Raw genomic sequence first — 21599 nt, 5'->3', positions numbered from 1 at the left:
CCTCCACCTCTGCTTCTGAGAGACTCTATAGTTCTGTCCTGATGTATAGTAAACGTGTAGATCTGAATCGTTGCATCCGGTATGGAAGGGGTTAATCAGGATTCTGTAAAACAAAGGACACACATGGTCCTAATGTCCCTCTGATTCAGCGCCCTAGCTCTGAGATCATCGATTTTACTCACTGGAGGCTGCACGTTCGCCAGAAAGATCATCAGTATAGGGATTTTAAAACCCCGATCTACACCTGCGCTTGCTCCAAGGTATCTTCCATGGGCGCTTCCGACGACAATCAGTGTTGTTTCCATCAGTTTTAAGCAGCGATAACTCGTTTAAACAAACTAAGGTATCTTTGTTGACTATACTGACCTTGGAAGCAGTTGTGCTTTTTAGCTGTAACAGGCTGAAATGGGAATATTTAATTGTATCCATTGAGAATACTGCTGCTATGCGAGTCATGCCTAGGCACCCCAGAAGTCGAATGTGGCAACATATCCCTGATAAAAAGGAGGGATGGGCAAAGACAGATCCTTGTTAACACCAGAAGTAAGAGTACAACCAAATAATTCTCCAGCTACAAAAGTATAGATCAAACTGAAAACAATTGAGCAATTTACTAGACAATTGTTGGTCCTCTTGACATACTTTAATAAAGTGGTATGCAGGATATCTGTGACTCATTTGTCAGTTCTGGAAATAGCTTGCCTGAGTGCTGTTTTAGACATAATTGAAACTTCCACTATTTCCTTCATCTCCTGGGTTGCTTTGATTTGAATATACCCACATGATTTGTTACATATTATTCATCTAATAATCTTCTCATTTATCTCTATCTCTGGGTTTTGGTTTGTCTTTTCATTGTTATTTGAAATAACTCTCTTCAGAGCAACACACACAAAATGCTGGAGGAATTCAGCAGGTTAGGCAGGATCTATGGAAAAGAGTAAACAGTTGACACATCGGCCCAGACCCTTTTTCAGAACTGAGAGGGAAGGTTGGAGATGCAGAGTTAAAAGCCTGTTTCCCCTCCACCCACCTTTTAATTCAGGCATCTTCCCCCCCCCGCCCCATTCTCCCTCAGTCCTGAAGAAGAAAGTCGGCCCGAGACGTCGACTGCTTCTTACTCTTTTCCATAGATGCTGCGTGACCTGTTGAGTTACTCCAGCATTTTGCATGTGTTGATTTGGATTTCCATTATCTGCAGAATCTCCTGTGTTTGTGATTAATAATTTTCTTCACCTTGCCACCCCTTGTTGTGCCATCTGTAGATCTGGATGGTTTTGAATCTTTGTCCAACTCCAAATCATTTACATATCCTGCAACCACGAATGGTGCCCACGCTGACCAGCTGCTCACTACTCCCTGACGCATTGATCAGGCCCCCATTCATAAACACTAACAGCTTCCCTACACTAATTAATTCTCAACTTACTCAGAACATTACCTCCTCACCACAGAAGCACTGAATATAAACCAACTTACGAAGAATAACAAGCATGCCTAAGGCTATAAAAATGCAATACTGTGGGAAGCACATAACTAAATCACCAGACGACAGAGCTGTCTGCCTCCGACTGACCATACAATAGAATGTGCACACAATGTATTATCCTCCTCTGCAAGCCATTTGTAAACAGGTCTTGCATACCAGCTAGTTCAAAGTTCAAAGTAAATTTATTATCAAAGTACATATATGTCACTATATACAACCCTGAGATTCATTTTCCTGTGGGCATACTCAATAAATCCATCATAAAATAACAAGCATTATAGAGTCACTGAAAGACCACACCACCTTGGGCATTCAACTATTGTGCAAAAGCCAACAAATTGTGTAAAGGCAAAATGAAAGAAATAATAATAGTAAATATGTAAGCAACACATATTGAGGACATGAGATGAAGAGTCTTTAAAAGTGAGTCCATAGGTTGTGGGAACATATCAATGATGGGGCAACTGAAATTGAAGGAGGTTATCCCCTTTGGTTCAAGACCCTAATGGTTGAGGGGTCATAACTGTTTCTGAACCTGGTGGTGTAAGTCCTGAGGCTCCTGTACCTTCTCCCTGTTGGCAGCAGTGAGAAGAGAGCACGCCCTGGGTGGTGGGGGTCCCTGATGATGGATGCTGCTTTCCTGCGAAAACGTTTCATGTAGATGCGCTGAATGGTGGGGAAGGCTTTACCCTTGATGGACTGAGGCACTATTTTTTGTTGGGTTTTCTGTTGAAGGGCCTGGTGTTTCCATACCAGGCTATGATGCAGCCAGTCAATATACACCCCACACTGTTCTCCTGGCCAATGTCCCCAATGTCTTTTGCCCAATCAGACTCTGAGACATCCAGTTCCAGTTTAGCAGAATACCATCCATTCCGGAAACCTTGAAGGCTGCTGCTTTTTCAGCTTCCAAAGGGAACACGATATACTTTAATACTTCATTTTCTTTTGAAATTACTCGTTCAATTTTTTTTAATGAAAGTAATACTACTCCACTATTGAAAGACAGTAACCCCGGGGCCTTTTCAGATGCAATGTGATGGCTCTTTGTCCATTTTTACATTTCCATTGTGACAATACGTTAGTTATGGTCAGTACTGGGAGAGCCTCTGTTCCACCAGCACTGGGGGCTGCCAACAGTTGGAGCTTATAATATTAGGTTGGGTTATTAAAATTTGGAGGTCATTTTATTATTGAGATGGCACTAGCACACATAAAGGCACAAACAGCTCTTCAAAGAGCAGCAATCTGCTTCGAAAACGATGGCTTCCTTTTGCAAAAAAATGAGAAACGACAGATACCCAAATTGCCAATTAGCTGTAACCAGGCCGATAAGGTGATTTTGCACGGGTAGATGCAATCTCACTGACAGATTACCACCAAGCACATGCCTGCCTCTCTGCCCTGATCCTTCAAGTACTTTGTTTACCTGAAATTCTGCAAATCTCGTAGCCTTAATGAACTTCGGGGACTAGAGTGCAGTCTCCAAGGCCTTGGTAGCTTGTGGACACGTAGCCAATTTATAGCCCTATAACACAGCATAACATTAACTTCCTGAAATAACAGCTCAAACTAAATCATTTTTTCTGGAAACACAAGTTCCACAGAGGTGGAGGGATTTAAACTTAGGTACTTAAATAAATCTGGAAATTTTTTTAGAAGTGCTACTCTCAGAAACGAGAAGCACAAAGATAGCAGGTTATTAAAACTGATCTGGTTCATTCATTTGCCTCTGGAGAAGAGATCTCAAGATCTGGACTATAAGTGACTAACTCTTAACTGCCTCCTCAGTTCCGAACAACTAAGGATGCCTGTGATGTCCACTTTCAATGGACAAATGAAGTAAATATGAATGGTGTGTTGAAATGTAGGCACCACTAATCACAACAGTGGGGCAGTTCTTCCACTTTAAAGAGTTGATAGAAGGTTACTTAGCTGAGCAGCAGTTTGCGATTCACAAGTATTGGCTTCAGTTCCAATTAAATGGATATCCACAACCGTGGAAGTAGTATTCCCAGCTCACGATGTGTGAAATCTGCCACATTAAATCCGCTGCAAGAGATGCCATTGTGTGGAGATCAATGGAAAAGAGCAGCTGCCAGGAGATCAGAATGCAAATCTTTTTATTTCACTTCAATTTAAATGTATTCAATAATTCTTAATTACGTGAAGTAAGTTTTCATGTCTTCATTTGTTCTTTTAAATTTAATTTTTGATTATAATTTTATATTTTATTGCAACCTGGGTGTTTTTAATTGTTTGGGAATGTGAAAGAGAGGCTCAGTTTACGGGCAGGGCCTCAATGACTGTCAATGTCGATCTTGGAGCAAAACCAGAAACTACATGCAAGAGCTAGGAATGGAAGGAGGTCATGAACCTCAAGCCTGTAAAACAAGTCCATACGTTGGTAGCTGATCCAATCTTTGGTCTCTAATCCCCTTTCCTACCCATTCCCCATAACCCTCAACTCCCTGTGGTCAGAGCAATCCAGCACTCAGCATTATCTATCAGCTCGGAGGCTTCCAAGGGAACATTTCTGAAGACAAATAAACAACAGATAAGTTTAATTTTCCCAGATATTTATCACTAATCCAACCAGTTCACCTTAATAAGATCTCCACTGCTAAAAAGAGATTATTAATCTTTCCATTTGTTTGGCTTGAGATTTCGAAAGAGGAAACGTGTAGGAATCCCTGAGGTCTTTCACAGCCATATTCTGTCAAACCAACCTGCTTGTCTTGGTGTCAAAAAGCTGCATTATTTAACAGTGTCAATGAGATGTGTTTGCGTATGATTTTCAAACTTGCAATCAGCAATCACATGATTTCATCAACCACAGGAAAATGTTACCCAACTGTAACGTAGTCATAATGATTACGTCTTTTGATGATTTATCTGCAGAGTTTCCATTGAATAAAGCATCAGAATGACAATTTATTAATGAATTCCTCCAGACCTTTGTGGTATAGCATTAGAATGACAAACACAGTTCAGATAATTCAGTGTCCCTGCAAAGATAATATTTGTGTTGTGTAGTCCACTGAACTGTTCCATTTACATTCTATGGTCTGCACAATATTCTACATAACTCATTCAGGTACATCAGTTCATAACAATGCCACAGCTCCAGCTACTAATCACTATCCAATGATTCTGCTTGCAATGTACTCGTGTGATTGCTCGCTGGGGTGGAGATTTCATTGAAACCTAGTGAATGTTGAAAGGACTAGATAGAGTGGATGTGGAGCAGATGTTTCCTATGGTGGGGGTATCCGGAACTAGAGGGCACAAGCCTCAAAACTGAGGGGCAGCCCCTTAGAAGAGGTAAGGAGGAATTTTTTTAGCCAGAGAGTAGTGAATCTGTGGAATGCTCTGCCACAGACTGTTGTGAAGGCCAAGTCCATGGGTATATTTAAGGTGGAAGTTAACCGTTTCCTGATCGGTCAGGACACCAAGTGGGTGTATGAGGTTGAGTAGGATCCAGGATCAGCCATGAGGAAATGGCAGAGCAGACTCGATGGGCTGAATAGCCTAATTCTGCTCGTAGGCCTTATGGTCTTATACATACAACCCTGACTGATGCTCACTGAATTTAATCACACAGTAAGAAATACTAAAGGTTTGGGCTGAGCTGCTTTTTCTGTTGTGTCATGACAGCCCACCTCCTTTTCTATTTGTTCCCTGAAGTTTCAAAGTTTCAAAGTGCATTTATTATCAAAGTATATACTGTTTAAACTAAGCAACCTTGAGATGTGTCTGCTTACAGGCAGCCACGAAGCAAAAATCCCGAAAGGAACTAATTAAAAAAATATAAAGACCAACACCCAGAGTGCAGAGAGAGAAAAAACACAAATCATGCAAACAACAGAAGTGATAAACAGCGTTCTGAATTGAATTGAAAACTTAGATCCGAATTCCTGGAGCAGCCCGGAGTAGGCCCAAAGCCTGTGTCTCAGCTCATCATATTAGCGGGACAAATTGCCACAACGCTTGCAGACACAAAGCGCAGCAGCTGGTGTAGTCTCACAGCCCCAGCACCGTGGAGCGAAGAGTGCACATCACAGGAGAGCAAGTGAAATTGGCCTGACCCTCGCCTCCATGCCCGATACTCTACCTTTCAGTCTACCTGGGCCGGTGTTTAAATTGTCCAAGCACCGGACCATGCCTTGCATTAGGACCCAGGCCTCGCTGTAGCGATATAGTCTGGGCCTAGACTTTACTACCTAGACCAAAGCCATTCTCGACCTCTCCAAATCAACTCTGCACCTAGAGTGATCCAACCTCACACCCGGATTAGTTGGACGGGCATCGAAACTCCTCCGCCTCGATTCCTTCTCTCCAACTCCATCTGTGACACCCTCTCGAACATGTTACGCTTCAACTTTGCAACACACCAGAACGGCTCATCTCCCAATCAGCTTCGCCTTCGCTCGCTCTTCATTGTTTGCAGTGATAATTCACCACAGTTTACTTCAGAAAAGATGTTACTTGTAATGTTTTTAGCCAAATTTCTTGCCTTTCAGCCTACCAGTAAGCTATCGCCCGCCTTCAGTAGTGTCATCTTGAACTGGAAATGACGATATGTCTGCAATTTGGATTTTTTTTGGGGGGTCAAGTTTGTGCATCAAAATTTACATATGAATGTATACATTAGGAATAGGAGTCGACCTTTTGCCCCCCAAAGCTGTTCAAAGTTGATCTGATTGTAACCTCGACTCCGTATTCCTACCTACACATAGTAACCTTCCACCTGCATACTTACCAAGAATCTATCTATCCCACCTGAAAAATATTCAAGGCAACTGTTTCCACCAACCTTTGACAAAGAATCTCAAAGGGCCACGACCTTCATCTCCATCTCAAATGGACAACCCCTTGATCTTAAAAAGGGACCTCTCACGCCGGACTTCCACCTCAACACTTTGCAAGAGGGAATTTATTGTCCACACTCTCTGAAAATCCCTCAAAATTTCATTAGCTTTGAGGTCCGGCTCCATTTACCAAAGCACTCTTCCTATTCATGTAACATAATTACCAGTTAAGGATGCTGAAAGTAGTTTCCAGTAAGGTTGCAAAGATGCAAAGACCCCAATAAATCGCAGCTCATTTCTTTTGCTAAAGGTAGCAGAGTGGCTTCGAATATCACCATTGCAAGAGTCTCCAGCATTCGACCTTCTTTGCACTACAAGAAACACATCAGCTTGCTGTGCAGTAGAGCAGGAAGGTATAGCCACCACTTCGCACACAAGGATTCATCAACTTCAGCAGCTGGTTGGAATTGGCAGTTCGTTCTGAAGACCTGCCTGTATAACAACCTTAACATGAGGAAATCTGCAGATGCTGGAATTTCAAGCAAACACATCAAAGTTGCTGGTGAACGCAGCAGGCCAGGCAGCATCTCTAGGAAGAGGTACAGTCGACGTTTCGGGCCGAGATCCTTCGTCAGGACTAACTGAAGGAAGAGCTAGTAAGAGATTCGAAAGTGGGAGGGGGAGGGGGAGATCCAAAATGATAGGACAGGTGATTGGCAAAGGGGACATGAGAGGATCATGGGACGGGAGGCCCAGGGAGAAAGACAACAGGGAGGGAGGAAGCCCAGAGAATGGGCAAGGGGTATAGTCAGAGGGACAGAGGAAGAAAAAGGAGAGAGAGAAAAAGAAAGTGCATATACATAAATAAATAAAATAACGGATGGGGTACGAGGGGGAGGTGGGGCATTCGTGGAAGTTTGAGAAGTCAATGTTTATGCTATCAGGTTGGAGGCTACCCAGACAACCTTGCTAATAGGTGCACAATTCTTCATGAGAAGGATAATATTGGGAAATGGTATATAAGAAAAAAATATAGAAAGCAGACAATTCAGCTCCATAGATGATGCCTGTCTTGTTGAGCTCCTCCAGCATTTTGCCTGTGTTGCTCAAATTTTCCAGCATCTGCAGGATATCTTGTGTGTGTAGAAAGCAGTTCAGTCAACATTGTGAGGATGATATCAGAATAGACTGGTAACCCCAGCAAGACTTTGCCAAGTATAATAAGAGTAATCTTCACTCTCTGTAGTACCCAGGATCATACTTGTCTGAATACTTTATTGCTTGTGTAGCAGGGATTTACTTCAAATACCCCTTTTGAGGACAAATGCCTTGAAGTGCTTCAATAGTGGCCTCCTTTTAATATGTTTGCTTGTTGCTTCCGTTCAGGGTTGCCTGGGTTGGAATGACTTGCATAATGTAATTGGAATTAGTGCATATTGTTAAAAGCTTTCATCCAAACACATGTAATGCAAGGATTTTCTTTTAAACACAATGCATCCATTTTCTTGCCACTTCTGCTCTAATGTATTCAATTCACTTGCAGTTCTTCACTCTCTTACTGCCGATCGATAAACTCATTTATGAATATGATTACCTACTTCTATCACTTATCTATAAGAAGTCTCTTAGCCAAGCTCATTCCGTAATTGGATTTTCTGGGAACGTGGCCATTACAGGGTGATGAGGTCACCACACAGGTAGTGGGCGATAATTTACAGAGATCAGTTCTCCGAATCATTTTAGTTGAAAATGAAGTTCGGGTAAGTTGATGTTGGAGATCTTATTTTGGGACTCAAGACAGGTTGTGCAGGTAAACCCAAGCAAATTGACTTAGACATGAATGTGCATGATAGAAATATGCAAAGTATTGCTCTGTATCTCTAACCCTTGCTCAAGTAAAATGCAATGACTGTGGCAAGAAAATTACTCAAAGCCTGAGGATGCCCTTGATGGCAGTTTTTACTAAATTGAAGTGCGCCTTTTAATGATTTCATAGTTGAATCATCCATCCATTAAGTATGGAACAAACAAACACAGATACACTAACAACTAGACTTATCTATCACACTGGTTGTGTGTTCCCTCAAACTGAAATAGTTACCTTTCTTCATCATTGAACCTTCAATAAGTTCTTTTTTTTTTGTAATTTATTTTTTATTGAATTTCATCATCAAACAATTAGTGTGATAATTTGGCTCCTAAACTCAGAAGTTTTCCCTCCTAATGGGGTCTGACTGTCGTGTACGTACATCTATTGATGCTTCTGGACACATCTTCAGTGATGTTCCTGGAATCATCGGGTGTTTCAGGTTTTTAATTTGGCTCCTAAGCTCAGAAATTTTCCCTCCTAATGGGGTTTGACTGGAGACTCACTAAAGTGGTTGAATTTGCCAGCAGAAATGGTCCCACCAGACCATCAGAGAAATACAGAATAGACAATAAATAAGTATAGGTTTAAAGAACACTTGAATTTCTTGATCTATCATACATTTCACTGATCACATTAACTCCTTCAACATCTGGTTTTACCGATAATTAAATGTATTCATATATAATGGTCGGCTGGTGGCGCAGTGACGTCAGCGCCAGACTCCGGAACGGAGGTTCCCGGGTTCGAATCCAGTCGGGCCACTCCCGAGTACGCTTTCCATCCGTGCCGAGTGTTGAGCTCACAACTCGACCTCGTAAAATAAAGATAAATACTGCGAAATGTCTGTGTGAGGAGTGGTGCCCCACGCAGCCTTCCGATCCGCGCCTTGTAAGGCATGAAAATGCCCAACACTGGCCTCTCAGGCCTGAGTCGACATCATCATCATCATCATATACAATGCCTCCAGAAAAAACAACTACGTTGCTAGAAAGTGGACACTTAACTTTGCCATTTTGCAGGCACTTAAAGTACTTGCTTTCCAATCCCACCATTTCAATGCAATGTTGACTTTATTTTACATCCTAGTGGCACATTAGCTCAAGGCTGCCTCTTTCTCCAAACATCAAAGTTAGGCAGTGTTTTATTGCTAAAGGATGTCCCTGCAGATGTTGGAAAACCTGGTACATATTGGCAGCACTCTGTAATCCCAATATAAGCACAGCAACCCCAGAAGCAGACCAAAGCATCAGACCATTTCAAAAACAGATCCAACTCATTCAATGTGACACTTCAATATATAGCCTGCCTCAAAGGGAAACAGAATCCCATGAATTATAATTTACTGCTAGTAGAATTATTATTGGCATATTGCAACCACAATTCTAATGGATATCTAAATCACATTGGTTCAATTTTTTAAACAACGGGGAAAACAAAGCAGAATAGTATTAGATGGTTCTTTCTGAAGCACTAAGTATTTTGATTAGTGCCATCAATCTGCTGTGTGAATGTCACAATCATTCATCCTGTAGGAAACTGAATGGGAATGAAGACTTGGTATAATGAAGCCCTCCTAATGGAATAATGTGTTGGCGCGTGGCCAAGTGGTTAAGGCGTTGATCTAGTGATCTGAAGGTTGCTATTTCGAGCCTCAGCTGAGGCAGTGTGTTGTGTCCTTGAGCAAGGCACTTAACCACACATTGCTCTGCGATGACACTGGTGCCAAGCTGCATGGGTCCTAATCACAAAATAATCTGCAGATGCTGGGATCAAAGCAACACTCACAACACGCTGGAGGAACTCAGCAGGTCGGGCAGCATCAGTAGAAACGATGAGTCAACGTTTCGGGCCGGAACCCTTCGTCAGGACTGAAGAGGGAAGGGGCAGAGGCCCTATAAAGAAGGTGGGGTAGGGTTGGAAATGGGTCCCAATGCCCTTCCCTTGGACAACATCGGTGGCATGGAGAGGGGAGACTTGCAGCATGGGCATCTGCTGGTCTTTCATACAACCTTGCCCAGGCCTGCACCCTGGAAACCTTCCAAGGCGCAAATCCATAGTCTCATCAGACTAACTGATGCCTATTAATGGAATAAAATATTTTTTCAAAATAACATACCTAATAGCACACCCATCAGAAGGCAGCTTTGAAAGCTTAGTTGTTTGTAGGGGCACATATCCTGTAATTACCTGAAAATTGCATTTAGCACATCCACTCTCCTCTCCTATCAGATCCCTTCTTCTCCAGCCCCTTGCCTTTTCCACTTATCAAGTCCTAGCTTCTTGCTTCATCTCCTCTCCCCCAGACAGCAGGCTTCACCCATCACCTTCAGGCTTGTCCTCCTTCCTTCCCCGTCTATCTTCTCCCTTCCTTTCCAGTCCCGACGAAGGGTCTCAGCCCGAAATATCGACTGTGTATTCCTTTCCAAAGATGTTGCCTGACCTGCTGAGTTCCTCCTGGACTTTCTGTGGGTTGCTCTGGATTTCCAGCGTCTGCGGGGACTCTTGTGTTCAGTGCACAGGCACAATTTTGTTTCTGCAGTGCTACGAGGGAAATTACTCCAAAACCTAGCTTTTCTTTACATCTTTGTGCCAGGTTGAGGTAAATTCTATGGCTCTGTCACTGCATACTGCCAATGAACTCCTCGTCATATCAACGGAACAGAATCAACACCATGGATTTTCCAGCCCGCAGAAAGGAAATCCATCTTCTGATGCCTTAACGGGTTAACCTTCCACATATATAAGGAGCCCAATGAAATCAATGGAATATATCAGCTGCCAAGAAAGACAAATAAAGCTTTTAAACTCTGAAGTTGGCTTTAAAGTTAATTGTTTTGAAGTGGAAAAGTTCCCAGTGCTACTTTAATAACTGGCCATGAGTGTTTTTAAATGCTTCAAGTGTCAAAAAAGTGTTACCATTTAGCTAAAAGGGCAGCCGTTCCATCAGCACAGCCGTCCACTGACACTGGAAGAGGTTCTGCATGACAATGCGCTATCCTAGGCCAAGTCTTTAAATGAGAAGCTCGGATGCTAGTGGGAGATAGTTTCCCATATCACACTAGAAGGAACAGAGCAGTGCAGGGAACTGAGGAACACTGGTCAAATTTTGTTAACCTTTACAACAAACATCAAAGACTAAAGAAAATTAGAACATAAAATAGGTGAAGGAATTTGCCATCTGTCCCAGCACGTCATCTGGTCATAGTTGATCTATTCTGCCCTCAACTCTTCTTCCCTAGTCCCTGCATTCCTTGATTGATCAACCTCTATTGATCTAAATACACGTCAATCTATAGATTGCTGCTATCAACGCTCTCCATCACATCCGCAAAGAGATCAATCAAGTATGATTTACTCTTCATAAAACCATGTTGATATGAGACAAGCTAGTTCCTTCTGCTTGCACCTGATCCATTACCTACATATTCATGTGCTATTGTCATAGCTGCTTCCACACCATCTCCAGGAACCTACCATTCACTATGTACAACCCACACACCCCTTTTAAACTTTCACCTTAAATACATTGCAGTTGTCATTTTCACCCTGGGAAAAAGATTTTGGCTGTCTATGCTTGTCATCGTTTTATAGACTGAAATCAGGTCTCCTCTCAGCCTCGAATACTCCAAAGAAAAAAACTCCGTGTTTGTCCAACTTCTTATAGCTAATACACTCTAAATAAAAACACACACAAAATGCTGGAGGAACTCGGCAGGTTAGCAGCATTTATGGAAATATCGACTGTTATTTTCATTTCCATAGATGCTGCCTGATCTGCTGAGTTCTTCCAACATTTTGTGTGCATTGCTCTGGATTTCCAGCATCTGCAGAATCTCTTGTATACATAAATAAAGACCCTCACTTAGATGGAAAATCTACATTTCACCTGTATAGTCAAAAGGGTCCCAAACATATTTAGCTCCTCCTTTTCCTAAAAAATATATTTTCAAGTTACAAAGTAAGTAATAGAGTTCAGTCCCAAAGGATTCAACAACAGTGGTGACATGTGGAGAGATGTTTATTGAGTCATACAGTCAAACAAGATGGAAAAGGGCCATGTTGGCCTACTACGAGCACCCTTACTGGAGTGCACTCATCAGTATTCAGCCCATCTTGCAGCACATGGCCCATAACCTTCTATGCCTGTGATTCAAGTACTTGTCCAGACATTTAGATATTGTCAGCGACTCTACTCCCACCACTTTTTCTGTCAACGATTGCAAGTACTCATCACTCTCTAGGTCAAAAAGTCCTCAGGGTCTGTTTAAATCTCTTTCCCTTATCCATAAGATTTGGACTCAAAAGATTTTAGATATCTGGTGATTATGTGTCTCACACAGCTCAGTCCTTCAAGCATTTATACTTTATGTAGCAATTAAGAAATGCCAAGGAAGTCTTTCTTGTTAATGGATGGAATTGATTATTCTTCCTTCAGAACTGGCTCTAATCAGTCAATCGCTTCCTTCTGCAAATTAGCTTGGATTTAAACAACTGACAATATTTGAGAGTGTCCTTCGGTACATGTCCTCTCGATATCAGGGCCTGCATTGCTGATTCTCATTCTCTTTCATGGGGTTGTGATTTCTTTGTAATAGATCCCGGCATTATATTTTATCCCAAGCTCCACACCAGGCAAGATTAATGCAATTGTTAAACTGGTTACAATTGCAGAACAATTCTTTTTCGTAAAAACGCCAGTTAAATGATTTCCTATGCATATTAGATCTTCAGCTTTTCAGTATCAAACTCAAGCAAACAGCAACTCAGAATCAGAGCAACTTTCCTTAAACACTGAACTCAAACTTGTAGCAATAGGGCTGAGGTCATACAATGGCATTTCCCCATTGCAGCTCTCCCTTCCAATTCAGAATTTATTCCTCTGAACTATCTGCCAAATGGAATACTGCTTACATATTGTGCCAACAACCAGAACTATTTCACTAATCTAACACCCACTACTTGGAATAATTTACCTTAGTGTGAGCACTGTCACTCAAGGGAAAGACCCAGATTTCCATGTCTTAATGATGGCAAGTCTAATGACACTCATTATTGTATTTTCTCAAAGAGTTATACAACACTAGAACAGGAAGGAGCCCAAAGATTATTTAGGATTAATCCCCTTTTGTGCCATCCCAATTGTACCACCTCACTCCCAAATCAGTGAAGATAGCATCTTCCTCAATACAGACATGCATAAAATATCACACACTGCTGCTTTTGCATGCATGACCAAATGTATTAAAGAATATTTGATCTGGTCCATTCCAGTCTAATTAGACTTCAAAGATAAGCATTAATTACTGCCAATCCGCCTCTCTGATACTAAAACTTAAAAAATTGAAAATGTGAAGTCACAGTCCTATATACTCCAGGGCATCTGATATGTCCTCCTTTTCAGAGAGTATGGCTTCTGTTCTGCTGTGGTTGATAGAGCCTGATCTCACATCTCCTGTTTCTCATACTTCTGTTCTTAGCCTGCCTCCTCCCAGATAGAAAAGTGATAGAATTCCCCGGTCCTTACCTTTTGCCTTGTGGGCCTCTGCATGCAGCATATGATCTTTTGTCATTTTTGCCACCTGTTACAAGATCCCACCCTCATGCATACCTTCACCTCCCTAACCTTTCCGCCTTCCACAGGGACCATTCCCACCATGTTTCTCTGATTCGCTCAACCCTCCACTCCCATTTCTCCCTTATTCCTCGCATTTTCCCCTACCTTTGCAGTAAATGTAAAACTGTCCTGACACTTCCTCCCTCAACATTATCCAAGGACCTAAACAGTCCTTCCAAATGAGGAAAAGGCAAGACCTGCATCTCTTCCAACCTTGACTATTGCATTCAGCACTCCTGATGTGGCCTCTTCTGCACTGATAGGAACAAGTACAGACTCCGTGATTGTTTCATAGAAAGCCTTCATTCAGTCCACAATGACCACCCCAAGATCCCAGCTGCAGACCATTTCATCTCCCTTTCCTATTCCCCATTCCCAAAAACCTGTCCACTCTTGGCCTTCTCTGCTGCCTTGATAAAGGCCAAGGCAAAGTGCTGGAATAACACATTATATTCTGACTGGATAGACTACAGCCTAGAACATGGATACTTGAACTTCCCAGCATTAGAGATCCTACCGCTCCTCCTTTTTTCCCCTCTCACCCTCTCCAAATTTTCCCTCCTCCCTCTGATCTTCTGGTCCACCCAATTTTTCTATCTCTTTCTATCCTTCCTCTGGCACCCCCCTTCACCCAACTTCATCCTCCTTCCCATCCGGGCTCCATCCTCCCACTTCACACATAGCTTCTCCCTCCACAATCCCCACCTTTCCCCTGACGGTTCCCATTCCTACCTTCACTTATCCAAATACAACACTAGCACATTCCCACTTTTCTCCCTCCTGCAGCTGTTTTCTATATTCACACTTGGTCCATCTGTTGTGTCTTTTTTCCTCTCTCTCTCTCTCTTCTCCCCCCCTCCCGTCTGCCTCCATCTATCACTCACCTGCCACAGTCTTCCAACTCCACCCCCTTTGATCCATCCCCCACCACCACCTCGCACTACCTGCTCGTTATCACAAACTCTTCCTCTGACCACCAATTACCTCAGAATTCTTTCTTTCCATTCCTCTTCTTTTCCTTATGCCAGCCATCTCGCCTCTCTCCTTTCAGCTCTGATGCAGGGTTTCAACCCAAAACGCCAACTATTTCTTTCCTCCCACAGAAACCGCATGGACCGCTGAGTTCCTCCAGCTGATAGTTTGGTGCTCCGGATTCCAGCACCTGTAGTCTCTTGCGTCTTCAAGTTTATTCACTGACGATGATTTTAAAGCATAATTACTTTCTTTTTCCTGTTACTTTTCCTTCTGACACCGCAGGGTAGCACAGTGCATTGCTTGCCAGTGCCAGCTATAGGATCGGGGTTCAAATCCTTCCGCTGCCTGTAAAGCGTTTGTACATTCTCCCAGCGATCGCATGGGTTTCCTCCAGGTGCTCTAGTTTCTTTCCACATTCTGAAGACGTACAAGTTTGGGTTAGTAAGTTGTGGGCATGTCATGTTGCCCCAGAAGCAGGGCAACACTTGTGGGCTGCCCCCCAGCACATCTTGGACTGTGTTGGTTATTGACACAAAAAAACCACATCTCTGCGTAGGCTTCAATGTTTCGATGTACATGTGACAATAATAAATTTGATCAATCTTCCTTTCACTCTCTTTACATTCCTTACTGTTCCAGATTTGCCATTCAATTCACCCCCATCCTACCCAATTTAAACTTGCTTCTTCAATCCTTGTGCTTTTAGACTCACAAAGCTTTGCTCTCTTATTGACTAAGGAACAACTAGATGAACTATTCGCTTGGGTTGGACATGCTCAATTTCCTTCATTCCACATATCTAATGACCTGAAGTCGCAGAATCATGGTGTTTTGGTAGCAACATGAATAGCATGTTTTTCATTGCCTAATGCTATAAAACTCTATTTACAATAGATTCTTCTGACTAACAGATAGATATTCACCTGAGAGAACTTAAGAAGAATCTTCAATACCGGTGTAAAGGAGATGAGACCCTGATATGTCATTAGAAAGCAGGTGCAAGCAGAATGCTGACGTTACAAATCACTGTAAAATATGTTTGCGCTGTTTGTTTCTATAAATAGACAACCCCAGAATGTCTGCCATCTGCTTACTGTATTTATCAGAAGGTTAAGATATCATATTCTTAAATCATTGGATACAAATTCAAAATAAAGCAAGAGGCTCGGGAGGTAGTTACCATACAAGCTTCTGAAGAAGAGGTGCTTAGTGTTGAATGAACGAGACAAATACCATTGCTGCTTTTTTTTGGATCTGAATGAGAGAAACTGCTGTGAAAAATCAACGTTGCAATTGCCTTGCAGATTTGGCATATCACGAGCCTCACCGCACTTCCTATCTTTATTCATTGAAGTTCAAGATATCACAGATAAAGGACAGCTGAATGATGTTGGATATCTGAGTGCACACCAATCCATCGCCACCAACATCCGTAACAGGACCAAAGCTCTGGAGTGGCTGCACCACATCCCTCTCGATCCTTGGTGTTACTGACGTTACTCTGGTTTGTCAGCCAAGGGGTTGCTCCAAAGGCTGACCAAGGGTTAAGTACTGACCAGCGAGCCATGGAGAACCCTCCTGTTCTCCCCTGTTCAGTGCCACGGAACCTCACCTTTCACTCCTGTTCTAATGATTCACGTGAAATAAGCAATGCCTTAACAATATCCAAAGAGGGTAAAACATCCTTCTGGGCTCAGAGTTACATAAATTTTAGTCACGGATTTTGCAGCTGGCATGTTACCAGAGGAAAGAACGGTTAGCAACGGGAGCTGCTTTTCAAAAGCAAGAAATTAGGGCACGCCATAATTGGATAGGAAGGAGCACTTGCCATACCAGCAAGGTTGGATTGTCAGCAGATAAGTGATAATTTAATATCTATTAACTTTACTTTGCAGGTGGCACTGTGGCCCGTGAGTCAGAAGAGTCTCACTTCAGGGAGTTGACTACACAATCTAAGCTGGTATTTCAATGAGATCAGACTGCACCATCAGAGGCCTTTGAATGATGGCAAAGGATATCAATTTCTGAACCCACACACACTAAAGCTCCCTTGGCACTATTCAAAGATGATCATGAGAACTCTGGCCAACAATTATCTTTTGGTCAGTATTGAAAAGCAATGTAAGAAAATGTTGGAAACACTCAGTAGATCAGGTCAGTGTTTTGATATGCACCCAACCGCGCCAGCTTCCAGGGTTTAGACGCTCTGACGCACCAGAATATGGGTAGCTGGCGTGGCCCCAATAACTGACGGCTATGTTTTAGTGCCAGGATTTTAATATTTAAAGAGCACCTCAACTGAGGTCCTGCAAGAATGCCACCTCTCTCTCTCCCCGTTTCTCTGTCTCATCTATTCTTAAGGTGAGGCTTTTCAGGACTTTTTCGTGTCTCCTACCTCAAGCTGCGCTTTGCCAGCTCTACTTTAGATTCCTGTCCAGCATCTAGTTTAGAACCCTGTCCTTGTTTCAGTCTCATATCGTGTCTCCATTCTAGTCTCGGATACTCCAGCACTTGTGCCCTAACCATCCTCACCTAGGCCTCTCATCACAGTCGGAAGGCCTTCAGCCTGAAATATTAACTCAACCTGAGCTGCTGAGTGTTTGCAGCATTTTCTAAACAGCTAGAAAAACTCAATGGATAAGCAGTACCCGTGGGGGCAAAGGGATGGTTGATGTTTCAGAAAAAGATCAGTACTCTGAGCGGAGGAGGAAGATAACCGATGTAGAAGTGAGAGGGAGATGCTTTTGGCCTCAACATGGCAGTAGGGGAGAAAGGGACAAACGGGTCAGTGTGGGAATGGAAGGGAAACTGAAATAATATGGAACCAGATGCTCAGGATGACTCGTTCCTACAGAGCACAGGTATTCTGCTAAATAGTCACTTTGGGTAAGTCTGATCTTTACGATGTAGTGGAGTGCAAACACAAAGAACTAATGGGTGGGAATGGAGGGGTCACTGTATCATTACCTTACCTGGAAGAGCTGTGTACGCCCCAACTGCTGGCAAAGGATGGGACATGGTACACCTCTTACAGCTGCAGGGTAAAGTGTCAGGGATGGAGAAGGGTAGGGGGAAGAAGTGGATCAAGGAGTCTCGGAGAGATTGGCCACTATGGAATGTAGAAGGAGAAATGGGGAGGAGATGGGAAGATATGACTGATCATGGGGACCTATTGGAGTCAGTGGAAGGACGTTGGATGCAGGGGTTTGTAGGGTGAAAGGTAACAGCCATGGAAACTACCTCTGTACTGCTTGGTGGGGTGGAGGGAGGTAACGTGAGAACAGACATCTAGGCATGGAGGAGATGTACGCGAGGGCTCCAGCAGCTAGGGCAGACGGAAAGACATGCTTCTTGAGGTAGGAGACACGATAAAGGTCCTGGAAAACCTCACCTTGAGAATAGATGAGACAGAGACAGAGAAACCGAGAGATGGAGGTGCCATCCTTGCAGGAAACAGTATGTGAGGTTTTGTAATTGACTTATGCCTACAACCTGAGGAGGTACAATACTTGTCCCTAAATCTCCCCCCTCACCATTGTTCAAGAACCTAAACACCCCTTCCAGATGAAGCACAGATTTACAGAGAACTCTTCTTAACTTGCCTATTATGCGGCCCCCTCTGCTTTGGCAAAACCAAGTGTAGACGAGGCGGCTGTTTTGTCGAACACTTGTGCTTTGTCTGAAACTGTCATCTAGAGCTTTGGCTTTATGTTATTTACCTCCCCTTCCCACACTGACCTGCCTATGCTCAGCCTTACCTAATACCACAGTGAGGACAAACACAATCTAAAATAACATACTCCTCCAATACCTGCTCCCCCACTCAGCTCCATCTGCTCATCATCCTTCCCTACCCACCTATGAAATCTATCCCTCATTCCCACCGAACATCATCCACCCATCATCTCCCACTTCTCTGCTCCTGCCTACCTATCAGTCCGTTTCACCTATCCCCCTCACCTCTATGCAGATTACTTCATAACACTTCTATATACCAGTTCTCTTCCCTCTCCACCAGAAATGGCATCCGGCCCTTTGCTGCCTCAGATGATACTTAACCTATTGAGTTCTTTCAGCAGTTTACTTTACTCCAGATTGCAAAAATTGCAGTCTCTCATGTCTCCAACACTTTCTTTTTTTGTTTCAAATTTCCGGCATCTACTGATTTTTGGCTTTCATTTAAAATGCATCACTGCACCCCTAGCTGTGAGGATTTTATGACACCAAAATAAGCTGTTTGCTTTAGCAGCTAAATTAAATTTCAAAATTAATTTATTGGCTTTAAGCCCCACCCCAGTTATCGCAAACAATAACGAAGAGAGCAGACAGCCGGCGTCAGTCACCTGTAGCTACAATATTTATACAGGTATAAAATGATGGCGGAATGGCAGAGTGAGAGCTGGCAGCTGATAGGTAATTCAAAATGAGAGGGGGAGATATACTGGGATTTTATTAAAGGAATCTAATTATTAACAAGCCCGCAACGACGGCATCCTGATACCTAACCTTCCAGCACCAGTAACTCTATATTGCATGCAACTGCACTGGTCATCAGTATTGCCACTAATGTGGGAAATAAAATGAATAAACTACATAATTATGATTTCTAAGAGTGATAAATGTAATGATGCAGTGATCTATTTTGAGGATTCTGTACATGAAATCATCCAAATATCTCAATCAAATTGTTTCCTTGACATCTCACTCAGGATCCTTTGTTCTCTTCTGATTTCACTTGTCTTGGAGAACCAGCCTCTCATTATCGAATGCCAGGCTATAAAAAGGTACAAATTACTTCATTAACACTTCATGAAAATGAAATGACTGGGTGAAATAATTTGGAAGCAATAAGGAACAGCTGCAATAAATTTAAATTAGTTGTTTTGCTGCATCAAAGGACGAGAAATAGCTCTTGTTTATAAAAGTGGGAGTGTTGCATTGGAGTGTGAATGCTCTACACTTGAATTAAGAACACTTGTATTAATTTGCAGGGTCGTTCTGGGGTCACTTCAGATCATATTCGCCACCCAGGCTAATTTATGTGGGAAGCAGCAATAGATGATGATTGTGAGTAATAGTCAGTTAACTCACCAACAGTATTAATTTGTCATGAAGAGTATAGCTAGTGGATTTATTTTGGAGTGGGAGTTGGGTGTTATGAAAATATAGAAGAATTCTTATGCAGGGAAATAGTCCACACAATGGTAGAGCACAAATTATTCCTGATTCATACATATTTCCTCACTATGTCTCTGGCAGTGATGAATCTCGTACATCACCTACCCTTCCAAACAGCCACAATGGATATATAAGCAACACACATAAAAGTTGCTGGTGAACGCAGCAGGCCAGGCGGCATCTCTAGGAAGAGGTACAGTCGACGTTATCCACTGCCTCCTCTACTGTAAAGATGAAGTCACACTCAGGTTGGAGGAACAACACCTTATATTCCGTCCGGGTAGCCTCCAACCTGATGGCATGAACATTGACTTCTCAAACTTCCGCTAATGCCACACCTCCCCCTCGTACCCCATCTGTTATTTATTTATATACACACACATTCTTTTTCTCTCTCTCCTTTTTCTCCCTCTGTCCCTCTCACTATACCCCTTGCCCATCCTCTGGGCTTCACCCCTCCTCCTTTCTTTCTCCCGAGGCCTCCTGTCCCATGATCCTCTCATATCCCTTTTGCCAATCACCTGTCCAGCTCTTGGCTCCATCCCTCCCCCTCCTGTCTTCTCCTATCATTTCAGATCTCCTCCTCCCACTCCCACTTTCAGATCTCTTACTAGCTCTTCCTTCAGTTAGTCCTGACGAAGGGCCTCTGCCCGAAACGTCGACTGTACCTCTTCCTAAAGATGCTGCCTGGCCTGCTGCATTCACCAGCAACTTTTATGTGTGTTGCTTGAAATTCCAGCATCTGCAGATTTCCTCGTGTTTGCGTTTTACAATGGATATATACATGGCCTCTGCAGCTTCCTATCATTGAGGCGCCTCTGATCAATATGCTAAATATCAAAACATTGCACTTAGCCATGCCCAGCAGGCAAGATATAAGCCCTTTGGCAATATTACCTGCATTTTGACAGTAGCCTTTTGGGCCAAAGGTGAATGAGTTGTAATCAGGTTCCGAAACAAGATGCAGCCTAGATCTAAAACCGCCACTGCCTGTAAGGAGTTTGTACCTTCTCCCCGTGACCATGTGGGTTTCCTCCTGGTGATCTGGTTTCCTCCCACAGTCCAAAGCTGCACCAGTTGGAAGGTTAATTGGTCATTGTAAATTGTCCTGTGATTAGGCTTGAATTAAAGTGGGGGATTGCTGGGTGGCATGGCTCAAAGAGCCAGGAGGACCTATTCTGTGCTGTACATCTCAAAAAATAAATAAATATATGTCACATTCACTGCATTAGCAAAGTTAACTTTTTAACTTTTCAAATTTTAACTTTTCATTAGCAAAACCAGGAAGTAGTACAGATGATTCAAATGGTGTAATCAACCATAAACCCACATATCATAGTCCTGTAGAGTCATATAGAATGCTTCAGATGTGCAAGTTATTAGTGACATGAACACAAAACATTTTATTATCACTAGACATAGCTTGTAAAATGTACTGCGGCAGGAAATTATTGCAGCTTGTGAATAAAATGACATAACAAAGAAGAATTACAATGCAATGGAATCCCAATGCTCCTCTATATGGCTCTAGAAATCTCAGTAAAAGGCACCAGCTTAAGTACCTTCTTAACTATTCAGACTGGAGATTGACGGTAATGACAAGGAGTCTGAACTCTAAGTTGGATAATGCACCATCTGGCGATGGTCAAGACATACCTCTTC

General features: G+C 42.8%; 1 protein-coding gene across 3 annotated transcripts in view; it reads right to left on the bottom strand.

The window, feature by feature from the left end:
- Positions 1-21599, bottom strand: part of LOC134359480 (voltage-dependent calcium channel subunit alpha-2/delta-1) — a 761998-nt gene that overhangs the window by 608955 nt on the left and 131444 nt on the right. The gene's annotated exons all lie outside the window — the stretch shown is intronic.

This window comes from Mobula hypostoma, chromosome 20 (assembly GCF_963921235.1).
Source record: "Mobula hypostoma chromosome 20, sMobHyp1.1, whole genome shotgun sequence".
NCBI classification, from domain to species: domain Eukaryota; kingdom Metazoa; phylum Chordata; class Chondrichthyes; order Myliobatiformes; family Myliobatidae; genus Mobula; species Mobula hypostoma.
Note: the sequence above shows the minus strand (reverse complement) of the source record. Positions and strands in the feature narration are given on the sequence as shown.